This window comes from Orcinus orca, chromosome 1 (assembly GCF_937001465.1).
Source record: "Orcinus orca chromosome 1, mOrcOrc1.1, whole genome shotgun sequence".
Lineage (NCBI taxonomy): Eukaryota > Metazoa > Chordata > Mammalia > Artiodactyla > Delphinidae > Orcinus > Orcinus orca.
In genome coordinates this window covers 178,962,709-178,986,801 of record NC_064559.1, presented here as the reverse complement: position 1 = coordinate 178,986,801, position 24,093 = coordinate 178,962,709, and the positions used below count along the sequence as shown (strand labels likewise).

Here is a 24,093-nt window from a genome sequence, read left to right as displayed (position 1 = left end):
CCCTGAAAGGCTGGTATCACTAGTCCCATTTTGCAGATGCAGAAACTGAGGCTCAGAGAGATGGAACCCTGAGCTAGTAACTGACAGGACTGGCAGGAGCTCAGGCTGTGGGACTCTAAAGGCCTTGCCTCTCGCACAGTAATGTCCAGAGCCCAGAGTCTGGGAGGCTGAGGGGCTACGCCCAGACAGGAGCCCCCCACGGAGTCGGAGAGAGAGGGTCCTGCCCTCACTGAGCCAAGATAGTCCCTAGAGAACTTTTCTCCCCCCAGAGCAGCTGTGATCCCTATGGATTGTTCCTGAAGAGCATCGGACTTGGGTCAAAGAGCCACTGTCCGGGCTGCGGATGTATGACACAGGCTGTATTGTCACCAAGGGACTGCGGAGGGGAGGGGGTGGAGGTGGAAGGTTTGCCATGGGGTAAGGGGCTGGTCTCCAGCACACATCTGGGGACGCCCTTCCGTTTTCCTCCTCCCAGCCTGCCCAGGGCTGGTGTTCCTTGACTTGGCCCTGCAGGCCCCTCCTGGGAGTCCGGCCAAGCAGCCACTTCCTTATGGGGCTGGCAGCTGCCGGGCAGGCCTCGGCTTTCTTCTAAGCATAGATCAAAGCTCCAGTTTCTCATGAAGGAGCGTGGGTTGGGGACCAATACATTTACTGGTCTTGGCTCCACGTCTGGCCGCGGGTGGGCCCCAGGGACATGGAGATGAGTAACCCCCTGGTTTCTTGCCTCATGGCTCTATTCTGCTCAGGAGGCAGATTGTAAGGAAAGTTTCCAGCCCCACCTTGGTGCCACGGTAGAGCTATCTAAGTGCTGGGGGAGCCCAGACTGGGAGAGAGTGGGGAAGGGGTTGAGCAGGTAGCAAGCTGTGAAGGTTGGAAGTCAGGCTAAGGCACGTGGACTTCACTCTGTGGACAAAGGGAGACATCGCACATTTTGAAGCGAGAATCTCCCACGATCAGATCTGTGCTTTAGAAACAGACCAACTAGGTATATTTATTTTCAATAATCACATATGACTTTTAAGGTGAAAATTAAAGTATCTCCATTTTTCAAAAACAATACGAAACCTAAGGAAACACAGAGCAGGTGCATATGAACCTGGGTGAACCCCTTACCTGTACGATGCCAGTGAATGGAAAGCGCCCTGGACTTGGGGTGAGAGACCCAGGTTCATGTTCAAGCCCCTGCCACTGACTTGCTGGGTGACCTTGAACAAATTACTTCCCCATCTCGACCTCAGTTCCCTTGCCTGTAAAATGGGAATTCTGTCACCCAATACACAGGGCTGTCATCAGGACAAAACCGGATGTCAAAGAACATTGTACGTTTGTACAAACTTGACAAAGGTAAAGCATTAAGGTGAGGCTCTGGAAGGCTCTCTATACGCACCCAGGGACATTTCAGACACCCAGCTGCCCTGCTGCAAACTCATCACCCAGCAATTTCTTGGGAAGTCTCTCTCAGCTGTTCCAGCTCAAATTCAAGCCTGTCCTGTAAAAACACGGCCCCATCCAGAGAAGCAATCGCCCATGTGTTTGGTGGGCCACCTGCCTGCCAGGTCCAGCCTGCTGGGCTGGGAACATCAACACTGGCCCCTTCCTGGTGAGAGAAGGAACAGGGAGCCGGCTTGTTCTCTGAGAGCAGAGGACTGGCCGGTGATGGGGAACATTTTAAGGTGGGACGGTTCTTCCTGCACTGTTGGCAGCTGTCTACATAAGCCGTCCATTGTGTGCAGCCCCCAAGGCCAGCGGGCCTGAGAGGCTAGGCTAAAATTAGTGTAAAATGTGCACCCGCCAGAGACACAGAACATCCGAAGGTCAGATGCCTGCAGCCGGCCGCCCAGGCAGGAGCAGGGGAGCGGGCACAGAACAGCTGTGGTAGCAGCTGCCTCTGGTTCCTCCCGGGCGTGGGGACGACAGCCCTGCCCAGAGACCTGGCTCCATAGCTCAGCTTGAGTGAAAAAATAGGATGCGGAGTACAATCCCAAATATGTTTTTGAAAAATCTGTGTATGTGCATAGGAGAAAAGGTGGGAGAGGAATTCCCCGACTATCTAAGAGGCAGTGTCAAATGTGCAATAGCGGCTGAAACTTTTCCTTTTTCTGTACCTTCCAAAATGTTCTCAGTAAATATGTATTACTTTTTCAATCAGAAGGAAACACAACAAAGATACTGTCAATTATATGTTTATATTAAATATAATTTAGTATACATTTTAAATTTATAAAAGTGATTACATTGTATATACTTACAGTCATATGTATGTGTAAATGTGTCTGTATATCTAGTCCTCCAGTGTGGACAGCTTTGAATCCTAGAAGGTCAAGCTGGAGAGATCAACATTCTCCACGTCTTCCTTTTATGGAGGAAACTGAGGCCCCAGAAGCAAAGCAGGAAGCCGAGAAACCACGTTTCACTGAGCCGCGATCTGAATGGGAGTTTCCCCAAACCTTGCTCACTTTAATCCTGTTGTTTTTATTCCCACTTTATGGAGATGGAAACTGAGGCACAGAATTGCTTTACCCAACGGCGCCCAGCTAGGAAGCCACAGAGCTAAGCCCCAGCCCTAGTTTCCCATGCATAGCCCACAGAGCTGGAAGGAAGGGAGGAAGGATCTTTGAAAAACACCGGCTCTCTGAAGCCTTAAACATCCAGAAAGCCATCCGGTACAGGAGCACGTTTTAAACTGTCTTTCCTAAGCCCCTCTTGGGTGGTGCAGGCCTCCCCTGCCTCCCCTGCCTCTGGGAGCCTTTGAAGGAATGGGTGACAGAGAGGTGTGGGGACACAAAGGTCAAGGCATCCTCCCTTTCTCGATGTGGGACAGGTTGGGTGGGGAAGGCTTGCAGGGGAAGGCGGGCAGGTGCCAGGTCTTTGGAACAGGAAGGGTTGGCCAGGGAAGCTCCCTTTCAAACTCTGCCTTCCTTATCTGGTCCCCTCCAGCCTTCCAGTGCTCCAGACCTGGCAGAGCCTCGAAGCAACTCCACGTGCTAGCACCCGAGGCCTTCGCTTCAGCTGTAACCTCTGTCTGCAGTGCCTGTCCCTGTACCCATTTTCTGTCCCTGCTCTTTCAGGGATCAATGTATCCATGCATCTGTGCATTCTAGTTAGTGAACACATTTTTACTGAGTGCCTACTATGTGCTAGAGCAAGACAGACATGGTCCCAATCCTGTTGGTGCCTCTAGTTCTTAGAGAGTGCTTAGTGTTTAGGCTATGCCAGGTCCTTCAAGAGTGGGCTCTGAGGCCAGACTGCCCAGGTTTGGCCTGGCTAGGCCACTTCCCAGCTGTGTGTACCTTGGACAGTTACTCAGCCTCTCTGTGCATCAGTTTTCCTCATCTGTAAAAGAGGATGGTGACAGCACTTGCCTCATAGCATTGTTGTGTAGGTGAAACGTAAATCCATATAAAACTCTTAGAGCAGTGCCTGGCACATAGTAAGTGCTCAATAATCATTAGTTATTATAAGTATTCTTATTCTTATTATCATCTGGCTCAGATTCCCTCCTTATGATAGCCCCCTGCTCCTGCCTTCTGACTGCCCCTCCTCTACGGCCCCTTAGCACTTTGAATGCCCTCCCCACCCCGTTAGAGCATCTGTAGATAACTGATATGGGCCTTTAAGGTCTGTCCACCTCTTTCTCTGTACTTGGGGCAGGATCCATGTTTATTCATCTCTATCCCAGGCCCCAGCACAAACACAGCAATAACGTTTCCCTGACTAATTCTGAGTTTGTGGGTAACACATGCCCTCAACTCAAAGCAAGAAAGGTATCAGGGCTTCCCTGGTGGCGCAGTGGTTGAGAGTCCGCCTGCCGATGCAGGGGACACGGGTTCGTGCCCCGGTCCGGGAAGATCCCATATGCCGCGGAGCGGCTGGGCCCGTGAGCCATGCCCGCTGAACCTGCGCGTCCAGAGCCTGTGCACCGCGGCGGGAGAGGCCACAACAGTGAGAGGCCCGTGTACCACAAATAAATAAATAAATATCCTTAAAAAAAAAAAAAGAAAGGCATCAGAAACTCCTTGGTGCTGGGCACTAGAAGTTGCACATCTGGCCGTATCTCAGAGCTCACTGATGTTCCTCTTAAACTGTGAAGCCTGGCCTGGATCTGACCCTCCTGAGCTGACAAGGGGGCAGGTGCAGGCTGCCTTGGATGCTTCTCTGTGATGGGGAGCTCTGCAGAGCAGGTCGTCGTAAACACGAACACAGATGCCCCACCAAGCAGGAGGTTTCCCACGGTGATGCCTGCGTACCTGCTGGCCCCTCTGCCTGGAACGCCCTCGCTGCCTTCCACGATTCTCCTGACCTGACGAATCCCCACTGATCCTTCCATGCTCCCTCTTCCACAGCTCTGTTCCTTTCTTACAGTGTGTTGCTATTTGTTCACACATCCCTTCTGCAGAAGGGACCATCTTATTCCTGTCGGGGCCCCCAGTGTCTGCCAGTGCCTGGAACAGAGGAGGTGTCAGGAAAGTTCTGCTGAATGAACTTTTCAAAGGAAAATGAAGTCCATGGGCCTGCCTGCCTGTTGAGGCACAGGTACGAACTGTTCATGCCACCCTTGAACCAAAAAGCCCACAGGCCTTTCCAGGCCACCTGCTCCATCACTGGGACGTGAGCTGGTAGAGCAGCACAGAACATAAGCTGCCCACGCGACGGGCACCGAGCTGGCCTTTCACACGGGCTCTGGAACCACCCGAGGGGGTGGGTATTGAGGAGAGGAAGGCCCTGAGGCACAGGCGGTTACACTGCTCCCCAGGGGAGTGACAGGGCAGGGCCGGAGCCCAGCGCTCTCGGGTCCCAGAGCCTACTCTTTCTTCTGTCCCAGGAGAGACAACAGATGTGAAGGCGTTCTGCGTTCTGCCAAGAGAGGAAACTGTAAAACTACGCGACTGTGGAGTGTTACCCATCACACAGAAAACAACTCTAGCGGGGGAGCCTCCTCGTTGTGTAGTGGAGAGGACGGGAGAAGGCTGAGAAGGGCCTCGGTAACAGCGCTGCATCCTTACATGATGCTGCCCTGGGGGAGGCGGCCCACCGTTCTTCAGGGGCGGTGGAGGAGGGGAGCTGCGTGCGGCGGGAAGAGGGGTTCTAATGGCCAGGCCAGCAGCCCTCCACTAGAGGAGCCCCCGGCACAGGATGGGGACCCCAGCGCCCCTGTGGCAGCTCTTCATCGGGAGACCTGAAGGGTCCCATTGGGGCACAGACCCTTCAGTGAGGGGCGTCCTGCCCTGGGCCTCCCATGGCCAATGTTCAGTAGGTTCCGACATGAGCCCCTCATCTTTGCTCTCAGCCTCTCCCTGGGCCCCAGAGGCCTCTCTTGGCACCATGGAGCTGACCATCTCCTTTCCTTCCTTGATCATAAAGGGCCTACCCCGAGCTCCTTGACCTGGCATTCAAAGGCCCACCCACTTCTCCCAGCCTCACTGCTCCTCACTCCTCCTCTAGGCCTACACCCCAGCCACTCCCCCTTTGTACATGCTGTCTCCTCAGCCTAGAACGCCCTTCTTCCTTTTTTTTTTTTTTTCTTTAACCTGGTGAACTTCTATTCATCCTTCAAAGCCCAGTTCAAGTGTCATCTTCAAATGGTCTTCCCTGAACCACCCCACAACCAAACCCAGACAGAATGGACCCCTCCTGCCTTCACAGGTTTCCTGTACTGTGGCTATTTGCACATCATCTCCTCCTTCGGATGGGAAGCTTTTTCAGGGCAATGATGTGCTTTATTCCTCTCTAGGCCTCAGTGCCCTCCTGGTCTCATCTCCTGGGCAGCTCTCCCAGCCTGCCCTGAAGATCTGCCCATGAGCTTTGGCCCTGCACTCACTCCCACATGAACGAAGGCCTCACTGTTACGGTAACCTAGCCTCCCACCCTGTATTGCCCGTCACCCAGCTTGATCTTCACACCCACACTCTGCTGCAGGACTGCCCATGCTCTCAGCATGTGGGCAGCCTTTGCCCTTCCCATCTGGGCACCAGAGCCTACAGTGACCGTGGTGTGCTGTCCAGCCATGACAGGGCAGGTGCAGGGCTGGTGACTGTCCATGCTTGAGTTCGACTTCAAGCACAGTTTGCTGGAAGGGACACAGGTCCTGGGCTCAAATGCATACATGCACACGCACGGCACATGCAAAGCCCAGCCCAAGCTCTCCATGGAGGTCCATGGAGCAATCAAACAGGAGACGAGCCCTAGGGAAGTGGCAGACAGCTGCTGTCCCCACCATCCCTCCTCCCAGCCCATGGCCTTGGCCAGAGGCTAGAAGAGCTGGCTCTGAGTCCAGTTCACTGAATCCTATTCCCTCACTTTCACATAGGGAAACAGAAACCCAGAAAGGCAGGTTCTTGCCTGAGAGTTTCCTGAGCAGTAAAGGCTGACACGGTGTCAGAACCAGTTCCCTGGCTTCTGTCCGAGGACACGTTCCTAGCGCCATATACTGCCATTGGTAGAAACGGCAGCTGCAGGACTCTGGACATCTGGCAGCTTTGTCCTGAAGTCCTGGTAGAGTGTGAGGCTCCGTTCTCCTGCCAAGACTGGAGTCAGCCCCACCTACCTCTTGGCCACAAACATGCCCACGGTCCTAGGGCTGTGCTGAAACTGCTCCATGCCCCGTGGTGTGAGGGAGCAATGGAGGGCTTACCTGCTAAGAGCCAGCCGTGGTCTCATGGTCGAGATACGACAGAGGTTTTTAAGAGCTCGCAGGGCTGTGTTGGAAGGAGGCCTGTGGGAAGTAGAGAATGTGAGAATATTATACCACTGCCATCTGTCAGCTTGCACTTGAGTTTGAAAAATGCATCCCCAAATAGGGAGCACAGCCTTGCTGAGAGGAGCCTCACAGCCAAGCTCCAGCCACCACCCCGTCTCCAACAGGGTCATCACAGAGTCAAGATCAGACACCCCTGGGGATGCCACCGTAGCCTAACCACCCACTCACAGAGCTGGAAGTCTGGAGTCAACGGTCCCTGTTGAACCCCCTGCGTTCTATTTCTGCTCTCTGGCTGAAAACCTCTCACTTTCAAGCACTCCTTGGGGAAAACATCCCCTCACAGCCTCCCTGAGCACCATTCGTCGTAATTCACTCATTTTTTTCTTCCATTATCCATTCATTCATGCCAGCATTCCATAGCCACTTGGGAAATCTCTTAGATGCTGGTGTTAGGTCTCATAGAGACAGCCGTGGAAAGGGACAGCTCAGGTCTGGTAAGTCACTTGTAGACCCAGGACCAATGCCACAGCTCCCAATCCCCAGCCTGGTGGGTTTCCTCTCTCCTCTGAGTGACCTCTGTGCCAGACACTGGGCAAAGCACTTCACACGACACGCAGTACTGCAGGACGCTTCCCACCATTTTTAGCACGAGGACCCCTTTTTGTGTGAAAATATTTCTCAAAACTCCTCCGAACTGTACACTTAGTATATTTTCATTGAAAAAAAAAAAAAAAAACAATACAAAAGCCACATGAACATAATGCTTTACAACTAACTTGTATTTTAGTGATCACAGCACCGCGACATCTATTTAAATAACGGTTACACATACTCACTCGAGACATGTTATTTCTGTCTTCTGGGTTTAAGGCTTTGACCCCTCGGGGATCCATTCATTCAATATTTGCTCAGTAGGTATTTAGGGAGCATCTCCGGGATGCCCGGCCCCATGGCCCACGGGTTAGGGACCCTGGTATGGGAAAGAGCTGTGGCTCTGCCGTGAGGCATGCTTAAGCTCCAGCCCAGCGCAGGCTGGACGCGTGCCCTCGGCAGGACACTCAGCCTGTCTCTAGCTCAGAGTCCTCACGGGTAAAATGGAGATGATGACCTTGACATTGGAAAGTCATTATGAGGATGAAATGAGATAGTAGGAAGCACCCAGGTCAGGGCCTAGCATGAAAGAAAAGCTCAACAAACGGGCACTAGAGGGTTATCGTCATCACCGCCATCCTCTTCACCACCATCACTGCCATTATCCCCACCACCGTCACTACCACCACCATCATGAACATCCTCATCATTACCGTCAACAGACCGTCAGCATCACCATCGCCATCACCACCATCATCCTGCTCCCCTTCCCTTTCTGAACGCCAAGAGGCCTGTCCTTGCCCCTCTAGTAGGATACGCTGTGGTTTCCACCTTATAATAGAGTTATTTGTATGCACATATTCTTTGTCAAATTCATGCCCAGCTCTATAATTTCAGAGTTGTGTGAAATTGGGTAAGTTACTTAACCTGTCTAAATCTGGTTCCTCACGCAAAATGGGACAAAAGTTTTAGTAACTCATGGAGTTGTTGCAATGATTAAATGAAATAATGCATATAAAAACTCAACACAATATCTGGGATGTGGTAAATACTGGCCATCGTTATTATCGTTATTATTATTATTACTTCTCCTCCTAGCCTCTGAGCCTCTGAGAGCAGAGACCATTCAAAATTCATCTCAGTCTCCCCACAGAGCCTAGCACAAGGCCTTTCTCCTAACAGACATTAATGGATGTTTGCCAAAGCAGCCTTGGAGCCTCACACAAAATTAGATGCAAAATAACTCAAGGGACGGGAGCATGGGACATGGCCAAGGAGAGAGCCCTGATGAGACTCTGAAAACTTCCAACAGACCTCCCGAAGAGAGCCATTTGTTACCCAGGGAGCCAATCTGCAGGCCTGCTGGGACCATTCACTCATTCATTCATTCATCAAGCTGACCAAAATTTCACTTTGGTTCAATAACAAATCCTTGCCCAGTGCCTGTTTTTTTCTATTTGAAATCTTCTTTCCATCTGCCACACCAGTTGGTCTTCACAAAAATGCCTGGAGGCAGTTAGAACAGGTACTGACAATCCATTTTGCAAATAAAGAAACGGAGGCTGAGAGGTGAGGAGACTTGCCAAAGGGCACACGGCAGTCAAGGCCGTGGTGGAAAATAGACCAGGGTCCCATTCATGACCTTGACTCTTTCCCACTGTCCCCATGATGTCAAGCACTTTATAAACCCGGGATGATTCATTCTCACTGCCCAGTTCGCTTCTTAGCAAACAAAACTGAATTAAGCCAGTTTGGTCCTATTTGAACATGCCTGTCGGAAAGGAAAGACTAGAAGTTCTATGAGTCAGGGACTATGTGAGCCACAACAGTGCAGGGGCAATTAAATGTATGGATGCTGACCCCAGGCTGCCTGGGTTCAAATCCTGACTCTGATACTCATTAGCTGTGGAACATTGGGCAGATTACTTAACCTCTCTGTGCCTTGATTTCTTCATCTATAAGGAAAGGCTAATGCCAGCTATCTGTGGGATCGTGAGGATTAAATGAGTTAATCTATGTGCAGTGTCTAGAACAGTACCTGGCACATAGTAAGGGTGAGTTGTAATTATTATTACTTGTGATGCATTCCCTGCACCATGAACAAGGCCTGGCACAGGGAAGATCCCTAAAAAACATTGGTTGGATAGTTGATGAAATACTCCCTGGAAAGAGGTCAATAACTGTGCCTCCAGTATGAATGAGTCAGTCAAAAGAGTAGCTGGAGTTCTGGCCTCAAAGAATCTAGGGTCCCCTCGTTCCTGGGTCAGACAAATCCAGAAGGAAGGACATTGGTCATTTCAGGACTAAAATCCCTTTCTGCTTCACCGAGAGGTTTTATGTCCAATGAAGAGCAGTAAATATGACTAATGGTTAAGAATATGGGCTCTAGAGTCAGATACTTAAATTCAAGGCCATATACTGTCACTCTGTTACTACTAGTTTTGTACTTATCTCCCCATACCTGCCTCAGTTTCCTTATCTGTAAAATGGGGATACTCACACCTTCCTTGAAGGGAAGCGGGGTTGATCAGATGTTATGTGGAGGAGGTAAAGCCTCCTATACCCAGCCCAGGTGCATAGCAGTGGTGATAACACGCCTACCAAGGTCAACAGCAGCTGACCGTGATGGAGCTCGTCCCATGGTCTAGCTCGTCCTGTGCTACGTGCTGCTCCTACCACATGCTCCCTCACATACGAGAGCTATGGCTTGTTAGAAAAGCCTAGGCTGCACTTCCAGCCAAGAGGCTGCTGAGAAAAGGCAAATTCTCTATTTGGCCACAGCACACACTGGACTCTGTGGAGGCGAGACAGCTCTTGGGAAATGGTCCCCTGGGAGAGGTGACCTCCGGAGAATCCACCTGGAATGCTCCTCCCAAGCGCCAGTGCCAGCAACTCACAGCCACCGTGCAGCAGCCTCTGGGGCAGTCCCAGTCCCTGCGGTGGCTGCAGACCCCCTCTGTGCTCAGTTTCCCTGGCCAATACCCCTAGGCTGGCAGACCAGCTTGCTTAACGGAAGGAATGAACATCTATTGAGCCAGAAAATTTACAATCCTGGCTTCGTGTAATCCTCATAGCAAGCCGGCAGGTGGGCACCCTGAGCTCTCTGCGGACCAGCTGGGCGACCCTGAACAAACTACTCAGCCACCCATGATTGTGTTCTCATCTGGGAGCCCTAGGTAAATATCCTTCAGTAAACCCATTTTTCAGAGAAGGCTGCTGAAGCACTGTAGGGAGGGAGGTGCTCTGTCCAAGATCGTGTAACTAACAGGTGACAAAGCGGGAGCTGTTTGACTTCACAGTTCCAGCCATTCATTCATCATCAATGGTTTTTTGAAGGCCCACCCTGTACTGTGCACTGAATCCAAACTCTTTCTCTTTTAAAAAATATTCATATGATCTGTTTCCCATCATTCCTAAGACCCTACCATTCAAGCCAATTCAACTTAACAAGGACACACTAAGTCTTTTCTCTGTGCCAGGCGCTGTGCAAGGGTCTGGTATTAAGGCTCTTGTTGAATCCTCAGGACAGTCCTGTGCAGTTGACTGTTTTATCCCCTTTACATATGAAAAACTGGGCAAATTCGAGAGGTAAAATAACTTTCTCAAGCTCACACACAGAGCCTGATGGAAGCCTGTGCCGTCTGAGCCCCAAATCCACTTTGTCCCCTCCTGCCGTGTTGCTCCTTTCTCCCCATGGCAGTCTCATCTCCACTCCCCAACCTGACCCACAGTGATGGAAGTTTTAGTCAGTGACCACCCACCAGAGTGGGTTCCTCACCCAGCAGAGAAGGACAGCTGTCAGCCCTGCTGGCCAGTGCCACCCTCACTGGACCTTTAGGACTCTGTGCTTCCCTGGCTCCCCCAACCCCTGAACTTGACCCCTGCTTGCTTAAATCTTACCTACTTCCAGAAAGAAAGTGAGGAAGGTTAAAGAATAAAAGTGCAGACCAAGGCGTGAAACATCAGACAAAAGCAAAGTTCAGACATAAGGGAGCACGGGAGGCTGGAGGGATATGTCTTGAAGGACAATGCCCAGTGCACACAGGGTTTGGGGAAATGGGCACACTCACATCACTGATGGTAGCGGAATTTGGGAGAATGCTTTTGGAAAACAATCACAGCATGAACCAAGAGCTTTGCCTCACTAATATCCATACTTTGGGGCACAGTCATCTCAATTTCCAGGAATATAGTCTGAGGGACAAAAATTCTAAGAACTGAAGGCAAACCTAAATGCTAACATATGGAAATGGATAACGGGTCTATGAAAACTAGACTCCATCTATATCAGGGGCTGGCAACTACAGCCTGCAGGCCAAATCTCACTGGCAGCTTGGTTTTGTAAATAAAGTTTTACTGAGACACAACCTCACCCACTCATTTACATATCGTCTATGGCTGCTTTCCTACTACAGAGGCGGAGTGGAGCAGTAGGGACAGAAACAGTATGGCCTGAAAAGCCTAAATTATTTACTATCTGGCCCTTAACAGAACAATCTTGCTGACCTCTGATCTACCTGATGAAATACTCTGCATCCTTTAAGAATGTGATATTACTCAGCCATAAAAAAAGAATGAAATATGGAGCTTCCCTGGTGGTGCAGTGGTTGAGAGTCTGTCTGCTAATGCAGGGGACACGGGTTCGAGCCCTGGTCTGGGAGGATCCCACATGCCGCAGAGCAACTAGGCCCGTGAGCCACAACTACTGAGCCTGCGCGTCTGGAGCCTGTGCTCCGCAACAGGAGAGACCGCGATAGTGAGAGGCCCGTGCACTGCGATGAAGAGTGGCCCCTGCTTGCCACAACTAGAGAAAGCCCTCGCACAGAAACGAAGACCCAACACAGCCAAACTAAATAAATTAATTAATAAACTCCTACCCCCAACATCTTAAAAAAAAAAAAGAATGAAATAATGCCATTTGCAGCAACATGGATGGACCTAGAGATTATCATATTAAATGAAGTAAGTCAGGCAAAGACAAATATCGTATGATATCACTTATATGTGGAATCGGAAACAATGATACAAATGAACTTATTTTCAAAACAGAAGTAGACTCGCAGACATAGAAAGTAACTTTATGGTTACCAAAGGGGACAGTGAGGGGTGGGGAGAAAGATAAATTAGGAATTAGGGATTAACATATACACACTATTATATATAAAATAGGGAAACAACGAGGACCTTCTGTGTAGCACAGAGAACTATACTCTGTATCTTTTAATAACCTATAATGGAAACGAATCTGAAAAAGAATATATATATATATATAAACATATATATATGTAAGCATAACTGAATCACTTTGCTATACACTTGAAACTAACACACCCTTGTAAATTAACTATACTTCAATTTAAAAAGAAAGAATGTGATAATCTTTAGATATCAGGTTGAGAAAAGCAAGCTATAAAGTTTACATACAGGATGATTTCACCTATGTTAAAAGAAAAAAACCCTACAAAAAAAACCACATGAAAACTGTACATAAAAAAATCCAGAGAAATAGATGAAAATATTAACAGTTTTTGGGGGAGTAGAAACACAGTAAGTAATTTTTGGTTTTGGCTTCCTTTTACTTGTCTTTTTTTCTAATTCTTAGGAAATACACAAGTAGTATATAATGGAAAAATCACATTTTAAAAAGAGAGATGCATAGTTGAATATCTCAGCTCTGGGCATTCTAGTAGCCAAGGTAAGGAGCAAAACAAGATGGGTTCTATTGTCAGTAGTAGGAAGGAGCCAGGAAACTAGGAAAATCAAACCCTCCTGTCCCAGATTTTTTTTTTAATTAATTTATTTTATTTTACTTTATTTTTGACTGTGCTGGGTCTTCGTTGCTGCGCGCGGGTTTTCTCTAGTTGCGGCAATTGGGGGCTACTCTTCTTTGCTGTGCGCGGGCTTCTCATTGCAGAGGCTTCTCTTTGTTTCGGAGCACGGGCTCTAGGCGTGCGGGCTTTAGTAGTTGTGGCGTGTGGGCTCAGTAGTTGTGGTTCGCAGGCTTAGCTGCTCCGCGGCATGTGGGATCTTCCCGGACCAGGGCTCGAACCCGTGTCCTCTGCTTTGGCAGGGGGATTCTTGTGTGTGTGTGTGTGTGTGTGTGTGTGTGTGTTACACGGGCCTCTCACCGCTGCGACCCCTCCCGCCGCGGAGCACAGGCCCCGAACGCGCAGGCCCAGCGGCCACGGCTCACGGGCCCAGCTGCTCCGCGGCATGCGGGATCCTCCTGGACCGGGGCACGAACCCGCGCCCCCTGCACCGGCAGGCGGACTCCCAACCACTGCGCCACCAGGGAAGCCCCTGTGCCAGATTTCTGAGACGACTTGGTTACCATGGTCTTTATTTCAAGGGTACCAAGAAACACAGTGGACAACTTTCTCTATTTTTTACTAGTGTGCTGAGGTATTTCCTGCATATATGGCTATTCCTGAAGTACTGGCCTTCAAATGAGGTCAAAGAGAAAATGATAAGCTATGAGCCCATAAGACAATTCTAGTGACCAGGGTGATACAGGAGTTTAGTTCAAGGAAAACCTTGTGAAATCTTGTGGGAAAAAGCATCAATGTATCCAATGAACCCATAAATTTTCTGCAGAGTTTTGTTCTTAGAAAATAAAACTTACGTTGAAGACCAGTGTGGAAAACAGATAAAGGTGGGGTGCCCTGGTAGAAGTGGGTTATGTTTCATGTTACCCCACAACTCCCTCCAAGGCTGCTCCTGAAGGGGTTCTGTGGCACGTCTGGGGGATCCTGGAGCCCAGCTGGCAAATGGCTCCATTAGACCAGCCCTCTGGAGACCTGTAGAGCTCCTGGTCCTTTGCCAGGTTGACGGCACTGGCAAGGGCAGCAGAAAGGATGCTCTGTGCCAACAGAAGGCAGAGCCATGTCCTTGGAAGACACAACTACGAGGGCAAAGACAAAGTTTCATTGTGGACATTAAAAAGTACAACTTGTGACTGTGTTTTCATGGAGGGCCTTGGGTGGGGTAAGAAAGGACTTAGCATTCTGGGATGGCGTTCTGGAGCCATCCGAGGCTCTGACAGGTGGCGGGCTGATGCCCAAGGTGAGGAGGGTCTTTGGGGAGTGGATAAGCCTAGAGGACAAATGTGTGAACTAAGGTCACGGTCCCATTTCTCTTCGAAGCAGGAAGAACAAGATAGCGATAGCAGTGGGGTGTGGGGCAGTACGGTGAAGTGACTAAGAGGGGGCTGTGGATCAGATCTGAATCCTGCTCTGCTTCTTGTTTGTCCATGGGAAAATCAATGACTCTTCCCAAGCCTCAGTTTCCTCATCTGTAGAAAAGGAAAATGGTAGCCGTAGGATAGGATGGTTGGGAGGATTAAATGAAATACTGCCTACCAAGTGCTTAGCCCTTACCTGCCCCAGAGAAGGTGCTCCCTAATGGTTTGCTATCTGCTGCAATAGATCTGGGCAAGCCTGAAACCTGCCCTACCTGGAGGATGGTAAGCCTGGGCATTGGCCTCGGATTCATGCATTCTTGAGGAAAGACTTGGAAATGTTCTGAGCCTGTCACCAGTTTCCTATAATTGGTGAACAGAAGAATTTCTAGAGCAGCTGGGAGGAGCCAGGAGGAGCCACCCCCAAGGGGAGTGGCTCAGGTTTGCCTTTAGAAGGACTTGATGGGGTCCTCTGCTTGTCAGGGTGATGTCACAGGGGGGCTGCCTTTCTGGGGGCCTGACAGGGTGCTCACGTGTCTCCTGCTCTGAGTGGCCATCCCCGTGAAGTTAAGGTCATCTTTTTTTTTTTTTTTTTTGCGATACGCGGCCCTCTCTCTGTTGTGGCCTCTCCCGTTGCGGAGCACAGGCTCCGGACGCGCAGGCTCAGCGGCCACGGCTCACGGGCCCAGCCGCTCCGCGGCATGTGGGATCTTCCCGGACCGGGGCGCGAACCCGCGTCCCCTGCATCGGCAGGCGGACTCTCAACCACTGCGCCACCAGGGAAGCCCTAAGGTCATCTTTTATCCCCGTGTGAGGGACACGTAGCACGCCATCTCTGCTTTGTCTTCGGGTCAGGCATCATGGGCTACCGTGGGCGTTGGCTGGGTTTTGGCCACTCGGTGCCTACCCCCTCACTCCCTATTTCTGCGATAGCACCCTGATTTCATTTTGGTGGAATTAGTTCTCCCGCTCTGGCTGGACCATAAAGCAAGGCTCCCTGCTTTCCCGCGGCCAGAGGGACGGCATGAGACTGAGCTAAGTATATCCGATGCTCCTTCCATGCCCCTGCATCTTCCGTCTCTGCAGCCATGACAGACTGCCAGCAATAAGTTCCTGTTTTCTGCTCCCTAAAGGGACCTTGGATCCTCATTTGAGCCAATGGACCATTTGGAAGGTTCTCCAACCTTCCTAACAATTCTATGAGATTCTCCTTCCATTCATTATCCTTCCAACTTGATCCTTTTCACTTTAGTTGTCTAAAGTCAGTTTCTGTTACGTACACTCTACACCTACCGGGTGCAGACAGGAAGAGGTCAAAGTGGCTTCCTTGGCCACAAAGGGCTGTGACCAGGTGCTCTGGCGCCAAATGCAAACAGGAAAAGTTCAAGTGGACTACAGAGGCCTGCCTTTACTGGGGCCGGCCCTTCCCCAGGCCCAGAGGGTAAACCATGATGAGTCCAATCCTGTGAGGGTAGTTCCATTTCACTTTCTAGTGAGTGGTTCAGGCATGGGCATGTGACTCAATTCTGGCTAATGGGACCTATTACTCCCATTTTATAGCTAAAAGAAGTCTTTCTCAGTGTTTCTGGGACAAGAAAGAGATTTTGGAAAAGATGGTCCTCTTCTCCACTGCCTATCATCATGTCTGCAAATGGCCCCCCAGGGTCATCTTATGCCTTAGAGTGAAAGAATGTTGACTTGGTGGGAAGGTGGGCAGAGGAGGGAAAGCTGGAAAGTGATGGATCCCTGACATCATTGGGCCACAGGGTTATTCAGCTCTGAAACTGCCCCCACCTCCAGGTTTCTGGAGTTAATAAACCCCTACTGTTTAGGCCACTTGTACTTGGATTTCTGTTACCTGCAGCCCAAAGCATCCCTGTACCCAGCTAGAGCTTCAGACCTGGGAATGTGTACCCACCAGCAGGCTGGGATTGTAGCATCAAAGGGCCGGTGGCAGGAAGAAGCCTGGAGGAGGGAGTATCCAGAGGGTGGATGGGTCCAAGCAGGGCCACTCATGGGTGGACACAGGTAGTCTCTGGCAGTGGCAATCTCAGAAGCTAGACGAATGGCAGTGCCATTTCCTGGCCATCTTCTTTGCTGGGGGCAAGAACCCAGCCAGAAGCTTGAGGGTATAGGGAATAAGATCCAGCCCAAAGTGGGGTTTGGATGAAATGGTAATAGCTAGTCAGGGTCTCAGGGTCTGGAGTTCATGTGGGGCTCTGACCCTTGCAGGGAACTGGAGTTTAAGACAGGGAAACAGAGGCAGAAAGAAACAAACCCAGTTATGTCGAGTCACCAACATAGCAGGGTTTAGGGGAGGCTGCAGCTCAGTAAATACTCCCCCTCCACTGCCCCCACCCACAGGAACGCCAGATGCAGAGCTCAGGGCAACCAGGCAAATTCTAGGCCCTGCCAACCCCTGGGGCACCCCTGCCTGCCTGCTTTGGCTCAGGTGTCGGACAGGCACGTTGGAGGGATAGTACCTAAAGAGGAGCCGAGAAGTCAGGGACAGACAGAGGCTCAGTTCAGGAAGCAACTTCCATCAGGAGCCTGGAGAGCCCCGGAGAGATTTCCAGCTTATGCCAAGCTGCGTCTGATAGGGTGCAAGCAACCCCCGTGCCTCAGAGAGACAGCCCTGTTCAAGTCCAAACGGAAAGCAGCTGGACCGCGCCCCTCCCCCCATCCTGTTCTTTGTGCGTCAGCCCACGGATCAGCCTCCCGATGTATCCTGGTCTGCACGCCTTGCCTCTTCACAGTCCCCACCACCCCTTCCTACCGCGGAACAAACCACAGGAACAGTCTTTAGGGGCCATTTGCAGGGCTGGAAAGATCCTAAACCGTCATCTAAAGTGACCAAAGGGGAGACAGAAGCACTGAGAACAGGGGTGTGCTCTTAACCTTCTGTGTGACCCTGGGTGGTCAATATCACTGCCAGCTTGGACATTCCACGGTTCTGCTTCAAAAGGACAAGCACAGGGGCTTCCCTGGTGGCGCAGTGGTTGAGAGTCTGCCTGCCGATGCAGGGGACATGAGTTCGAGCCCCGGTCTGGGAAGATCCCACATGCCGCGGAGCGGCTGGGCCTGTGAGCCATGGCCGCTGAGCCTGCACATCCAGAGCCTGTGCTCTGCAATGGGAGAGGCCACAACAGTGAGAGGCCCACGTACCGCAAAAAAAAAAAAGGACAAGCACATGTGAAATGGTAATTTAACTCTTCAGAACCACATGGAAAGGCTTTAACCTTAGCCATTAGCCTTAGTCGGAGTGAGGGTCTGACCCTCCTCCCCCCATCTCTCTTCCTCCAACAGCTGGGTCCCCTGCAAGTTTAGTCCCACCTCTGGTTCTCGAACCCATCATTATAATCATCTAAAGAACCCCCAGCTCAGACTTCCCTCCCCTAATACTGTGCCCTGTTCCTGGAAACTGTCACGGTCTTGTTCCCAAGGCCCGGCACCCACCTTATTCCTCAGCCTTGGCCCAGCGCCCAGCTGCAGCCCCACAGGCCCAGGGCTGGCACTGTGCAGGAGGGTGGTGACACGATGGTGGCCAACAGTGGCTTACGAGCACGTGCTCCCTGCCAGGTGCTCATCTGAGAATTTTACAGGTAATTTACTTTATCAAATCCCCAAAGAGGGTTACGTCAGGCAGTTGCTATCATTACTCCCATTTTATAGATAAGGGAGCTGACAGGCAGCTTACCAAAGGTCACTTGGCTGGTAAGTGGCAGTGCCCGGATGTCCCCCTGCCAGCCCACATTGGCCGTTTCTCTGGACTCTGCTCTGGACTGGATTCTCCCACTGCCACCCTCGGGGCTGGCCTTGAGTGCCTGCCCCACCCCCGTGGGCATGGTTGATCTCAAGTCCCTAGCCTCTCTCTCCCTAGCACTTTAGGCTGTTCTCACGTCCTTCAGAGAGGATGTGAGATTTGACAGGACCCAGAAGAACATGCTGAGGGCATGGGGTGGCGGCAAGAAGAGGCCAAAAATCCAGACCCTATAAGCGCATCCACGAGCTGGTCCCATGGGACCATCTCTCACCCACTCACCAGCAGTCGCTGGGCTATAGCTTCAGGGTGCTGATGGTACCCACCATCCAGGGGAAGCTGAGTGGCACAGTGAAAAAGCTTGCCGGTCCTGTGTTCAGACCCCAGTCCTGTCCCTTAAAGTTCTGCGAGCTTGAGGCACGTGCATGGGGATGGTGCCTCTTTCAGCATCCGACCCCCTGCTGTGAAATGGGATTAATGATACCCATCTTGCGAGGCCTTCCTGAGGAATGTGAAACGCTTTCAACAAGTGCCTGGCTCTCAGGGGCGCCTGCTCCCCTTGGCATTGGCTGTCTCCTGATGCCAGGGATGGCCTCTCGGTGCTGAGAAGCCTCAGCAGTCCCAACGATGCCCACCACGTGGCTGGCAGGGCCCCGAGCACACTGGGCATGCACGCTGGAGATAAATACAGGGTCCAGGCACCTGTTTCTGAACAATGGGCTATTCTGGGGTTTTAATTGCTCATCAAGGGGAAGTCAGACTCTGGCCAGTGACCAACCCTGGAGGGTCAGGACAAGCACTGGGGTGGCAAACACACCCAGGGGCAGGTGCAGTAACGCCAGCCAACAGGTGACAAATCCCAGAATGTCACTGAGAGAGGGCACTTATAAAGCCTCTGGGGTAAACACGCTCACAGTTGCAAATGGGGAAGCTGAGGTCCAGCGGGGAGAGGGCTTAGATTCACTGCTTCCACAAGGGTTCATCAAGCACCTCTCTGAGGCTTGGTTCTGTGCTCAGCCTCAGGGACCTGACAGTGTGTGGGAGACACACATGCAATCCCAGCGCCTTGTGACAACTGCCAGGAGGAGACACAGATGGGGCCGCGGAAGCAGGAAGGGGGCGCACCACCCCAGTCACGTGGTCGTGCATTCATTCATTCATTCATTCACTGTGTGCTCAGGGCTCGTCTGTACCAGGCACTGCTCAGGTGCTGGAAGCACAGCCCTGAATAAAGTCCAGTCCCAGATCTCATGGGGTTTACAGTCTCATGGCAGAGAAAGGGAGTCACAGGTAAAAGAAGAGGGGTATGATAGAATGTCAGGGCATGAACTACAGAGAAAACTACTGCATGATAAGGGAACAGTGGGCACCTGCCGCTGGTGGATGTTTTAGGTAGAGATGGGCAGGTGGATGCCAACAATGAAAAATGAACTTGAGCACGTGAAATAGGCAGGGCAATGACTGCCCTGCCTTCTGAGTGAAGAGGGAACCAAGGCCCTGAGATGACCTGCCTCAGGGGTCACAGAGAACCAGCAACAGACTCAGGAACTGCCCCAGGTCTCTTGTCTCACAGGCCAGAGGTGGTCCCCTGTACAGCATGGCAGCCCCTCTGTACCTCCAGCCACTGTCCCTGCTCCGTCCTCCCTGGGGGTTGGGGAAAGCACCAAGGGGCTCTGGTGGGTTGCGGGCCCCGCTCCTTCAGCCACCACTTCCTGGCTCACAGGTCACCCACACCAGCCTCAGGCAATGAAGACTGACAGCCAGACCTTGGGCCATCCAGACTCAGCAGGCTTGTCCCTCCCCCTGCCACCTCCCACCGATGTCAGTAGTGCCTTGTTGTCAGACACACGTGGTCCCTCCACTTCTGAGTTGTGTGACCTTGACAAATTCAGCAGAGCATGGAGCCTTGGGGGGATTAAATAAAGTGAGGTGTGAAGTGTCCACAAGAGTCCATGGCCCACAGTGGGCTGGAGAGGACGCCCACCTTCCCCTCCTGCATCGGCTCCCTCCCGCCCTGCGCCTGGCCCGCATCCCAGAGCATCCCTCCCTCCTCAAGGCTCCCACAGCCCTCAGAGTACTCATGTTCTCTTCCTGTGTCTGCTGTTGGTCCCTGAAAAAGGTCTCCAGCACCCGGCGCAGCTGCTGGCTCCTGCATGTCTCCAGGCCACCGGCTGTGGACTCAGCTTAAAGTCACACTCGGCACTGCTCCATAAGCGCCCCCCACCATGCAGCTTCCAGCCAGGAAAGCTGAACTTGAAGAATCATGGGCAACGTAGAACAGTGGATTCAGAGTCAGATTCCTTACCAGCCTAATGACCCTGGGCAATTTTTTTTTTTTTTTTTTTTTTTGTAAATGAGGATAATAATCAGTGCCCAAGGTTCTGCAAAATTATATGGTGATTTTAATATTATTGTTTGCATTACAGAATTATAGGTTGAGACCAGAGTTTATTCCACTTGTAACCCGGTACTACAATCCTTTCCACAACATCCTAACCCCAGGCTTTCTTCTCTAGTTGAAGTCTCCAATGATGGGGAACTCACTACCTGCTGGGCAGTCCCTGCCATGTTTTGTTTTGTTTTTTAACATCTTTAAAAGTATAATTGCTTTACAATGGTGTGTTAGTTTCTGCTTTATAACAAAGTGAATCAGTTATACATATACATATGTTCCCATATCCCTTCCCTCTTGCGTCTCCCTCCCTCCCACCCTCCCTATCCCACCTCTCCAGGCGGTCACAAATCACCAAGCTGATCTCCCTGTGCTATGCGGCTGCTTCCCACTAGCTATCTACCTTATGTTTGGTAGTGTATATATGTCCATGCCACTCTCACTTTGTCCCAGCTTACCCTTCCCCCTCCTCATATCCTCAAGTTCATTCTCTATAGGTCTGTGTCTTTATTCCCGTCTAACCCCTAGGTTCTTCATGACCTTTTTTTTTTTTTTCCTGCCATGTTTTGACTGTTACTGAGCATTAGAAACGCTGCTGCCTGTTGTTTGAAGACCTGCCATGCTGAGCTCTGGAATGCAGAGAGATGAGTGGGTGGTGAGCAAGCCTGGGGGCAGGGTCTGGGGAGAGCTGCAGACCTGGAAATAACACCTGTAATCACTGGGCTAGGGAGCACTCTCTGATGTAAGTCCCTCCACAGGTGGCCAGCTCCTCCTTCCCAGATAAGCTCCCACTAATGGTGTCTACTCTGCCCAAGGCTTCAGAGCCAGCCCAGCCCTTCCGGAAGACATCCTGTCCAGGCTGCCTCCTGCCCAGGGTTGCTCAGCGGCTGGACCACAGGGCCCTGGGTTCTCAAGCCATGATGTATGATTAATGACTCTGATGAGCTCACCAGCCCATGGAGGGAGGGTCGATCTGAGGGGAGGCCAGAGGAAGGCTGGTTATGGATTTTAACCCTCTGATGTTACTGGCTGGGAATTTAACATCAATAATTCAAAGCAGTGGGGAGGAGGGGTTGAGAAAAATGCAAAAGAGAGAGGGAGGTAAGGACAGAAAAAGCGAAGGGAAGAAAAGGGATGGGGGAGGGGAAGGAGAAAGGAAAAAAGCACAGATGTATTTACTGACTGTCTCCCGGCTGCCACTTTCACCTCCTTTAGCTCCTTTTAAGTCCCACTGAAATCTGTGAAGCAGATACCATCATCCCCATTACCCAGATAAAGAAACTGAGGCTCAGAGAACAAAAGTGAGGGTTTCAGGGGTTGAGGGGCTACAGAAAGAACCTAGGTTCTGTCTGCTACACCTGGACTCTGGAGTGTAATCAGGTGAGGGAACACAGGAGGTGCGTCCCTGCCAGCCTGAGGACACCCAGCCCCAGCTCACACTCTGGGGCTGACATCTGGTGAGATGAGTCTGGAGGACTCTGCCCCAAGGAGAGAAAGTAGTTGTTGGCCTTCTGGACAGCACCAGAACTTTGTTTCTGGAGATGAAAAAATTAACTGCTATATTTAAAAGCATTGTTCGGTTGCTATGGCAACAGAGGGGCTAAGAATAATATAAAAAGAAGATGATATGCCAGGTTGTCACTGGCAACCCAGTTTTAAGGGTGTGTGTATGTGTTTTAAAAGGGGGGTGTGGGGAGGAGGGAGGTGGCGACGTTCAGACTGTTTTCTCTGCTCCCTCCGGCACCAGCTGCCCCAGTGACATGTCCGAGATGTAGCCAGCCTGGGATCTCACAGGTCTACCTCTGAGAGCCCGCACTTCCCAGCTCCAGCCTAAAGATAAAGGTGGTTCTCCTTCCCTAATTGCTGGCCCCTCCTGGCAGCTCCCTGTTGCCTGGGCAGCTTCCCTCAGCTGTGGAACCCCAGCCGGAGGCACCTCTCAAACAGATGGCCCCAAAACAGCTTCTTCTCTCCAACCTGGGAGCTTGCAGCCAGCCTGGCAGACTCCCTGGGGACCACCAGGGAAAACAGATGGTCGGGAGAGAAGAGCAGGAGACAGATTTATTGATCTGCAGCCTGGATGTCAGGGCTGGATGTCAGGCTTGGGCAGACATGGGCATGGGGTGGTCCCGGCTCTCTGAGGAGCCCTGGAGAGAAGCACGAGGTCTAACCTAGGTCTGGAGCCTGGGCCCAGGTGACCTGCAGGGGACCCACAGCAGGCCTGACCAAGGACAGGAAGGTGGATGGGGACTGTGACGCCGTGTACATCAGCCAGCTGCTTGTCAGGGCTGAGATGGAAGCACCCATGGGAGACATGGAAGAGCTAGACAGCAAAAAGACGAACCAACAAAATCCTCAGGGCAGTTCAATAACAGTCACGTCTGGAAAGAGATCTGTTATTTTTACCTTTGTCACGGTCAGGCAATTTGGAGGGAAGCTGTGAAATCGGCCTGACCAGGGTTCCTGTGCCACATACTGCTGTGTGGCCTCAAGCAAGGCCCTTAGCATCTCTGGGCCTATCCTACCATAGGTAAAAAGACAATGTTTTTTTTTTTAGGACAGTGGTTGGGCCTCAATAAACTGGAGTTTATAAAGCGCAGGGCCTAGCACACAGAATATCTTCAGTGGATCGCGCCTCCCACCAGGAGAAACCTTTACTTCAGCGCTTCTCTATTCAAGCCAACCCCGAAGACCACGGAGGCACCTGTGCGAAGAAATGAGGAATGAGGTACAGTTGGGGAGCTGCCATCACAGAGAGAGGGCCAGGGAGGCCCCCAGGGTGGCCGGATGTGCCTGGAGGGGTCAGGGGATTCTGAAGGAAGGGGATGGTCTAGCAGAATAAGAAGGAGAGGGAGAAGGAAAGACGTTCCAGGCAGAGGGATGACTTGAACAAAGGCAGGGAAAGTACAAGGAGGGTCTGAAAGCAGGGGACAAGCTCACTGGGCTGGAACCTACTACTGGCAAGGAGGGCTCGCTAGAGAAGGGAAATGATCAGATCTGTGTTTCAGAAGGACCCCGTGTCTAGCTCAGCAGGGAAGCTAGGTGCGTCAGGTGAACCGGAGGCAGGGATGCTGGTGCGAGAGTTAATGCCAGAGATAAAAGGGCCTGGGCTAAGGCGGGACGGGGCTTATAGTTTACAGGGTGTACCCATGCCCATTACCTCATGTGATCAAGCCAGGATGGACAGAGGGGACAAGCTCTCTCCCATCCCTGCCTACAGGGCTTCCCATAGGCTGGGGTCACCCACCATGTAGAGAATAGCTACATATTGACTGTCAAGCATCCTCTAGAAGCAGGCCAGTCCAGGAGAGCTGGAGAGGCCCAGACAAAGAAGAAGTCTCATGGGTGGGCGTGGTCGGGGAGGGCTTCCTGGAGGAGGAGCAGTGGTGAGCCTTCTGGGCAGACGGTACAGTACAATTAAAGCTTGACGAGGGGACTGGTCTAGTGCACTGGGGAAAGTAGCTCCAGGACCCACTGCA

At 51.5% G+C, this 24,093-nt stretch overlaps 1 protein-coding gene across 2 annotated transcripts in view; it reads right to left on the bottom strand.

Annotated features, from left to right (window-relative positions):
- The window catches only part of HIVEP3 (HIVEP zinc finger 3), a 500,469-nt gene that overhangs the window by 160,208 nt on the left and 316,168 nt on the right, over positions 1-24,093 (bottom strand). For both annotated transcript variants that reach the window (XM_033421978.2, XM_012531907.3), the window contains exon 3: positions 6,632-6,712. The gene's annotated coding sequence lies outside the window, so the exon portion shown is untranslated. The remainder of the gene's footprint in view (positions 1-6,631; positions 6,713-24,093) is intronic.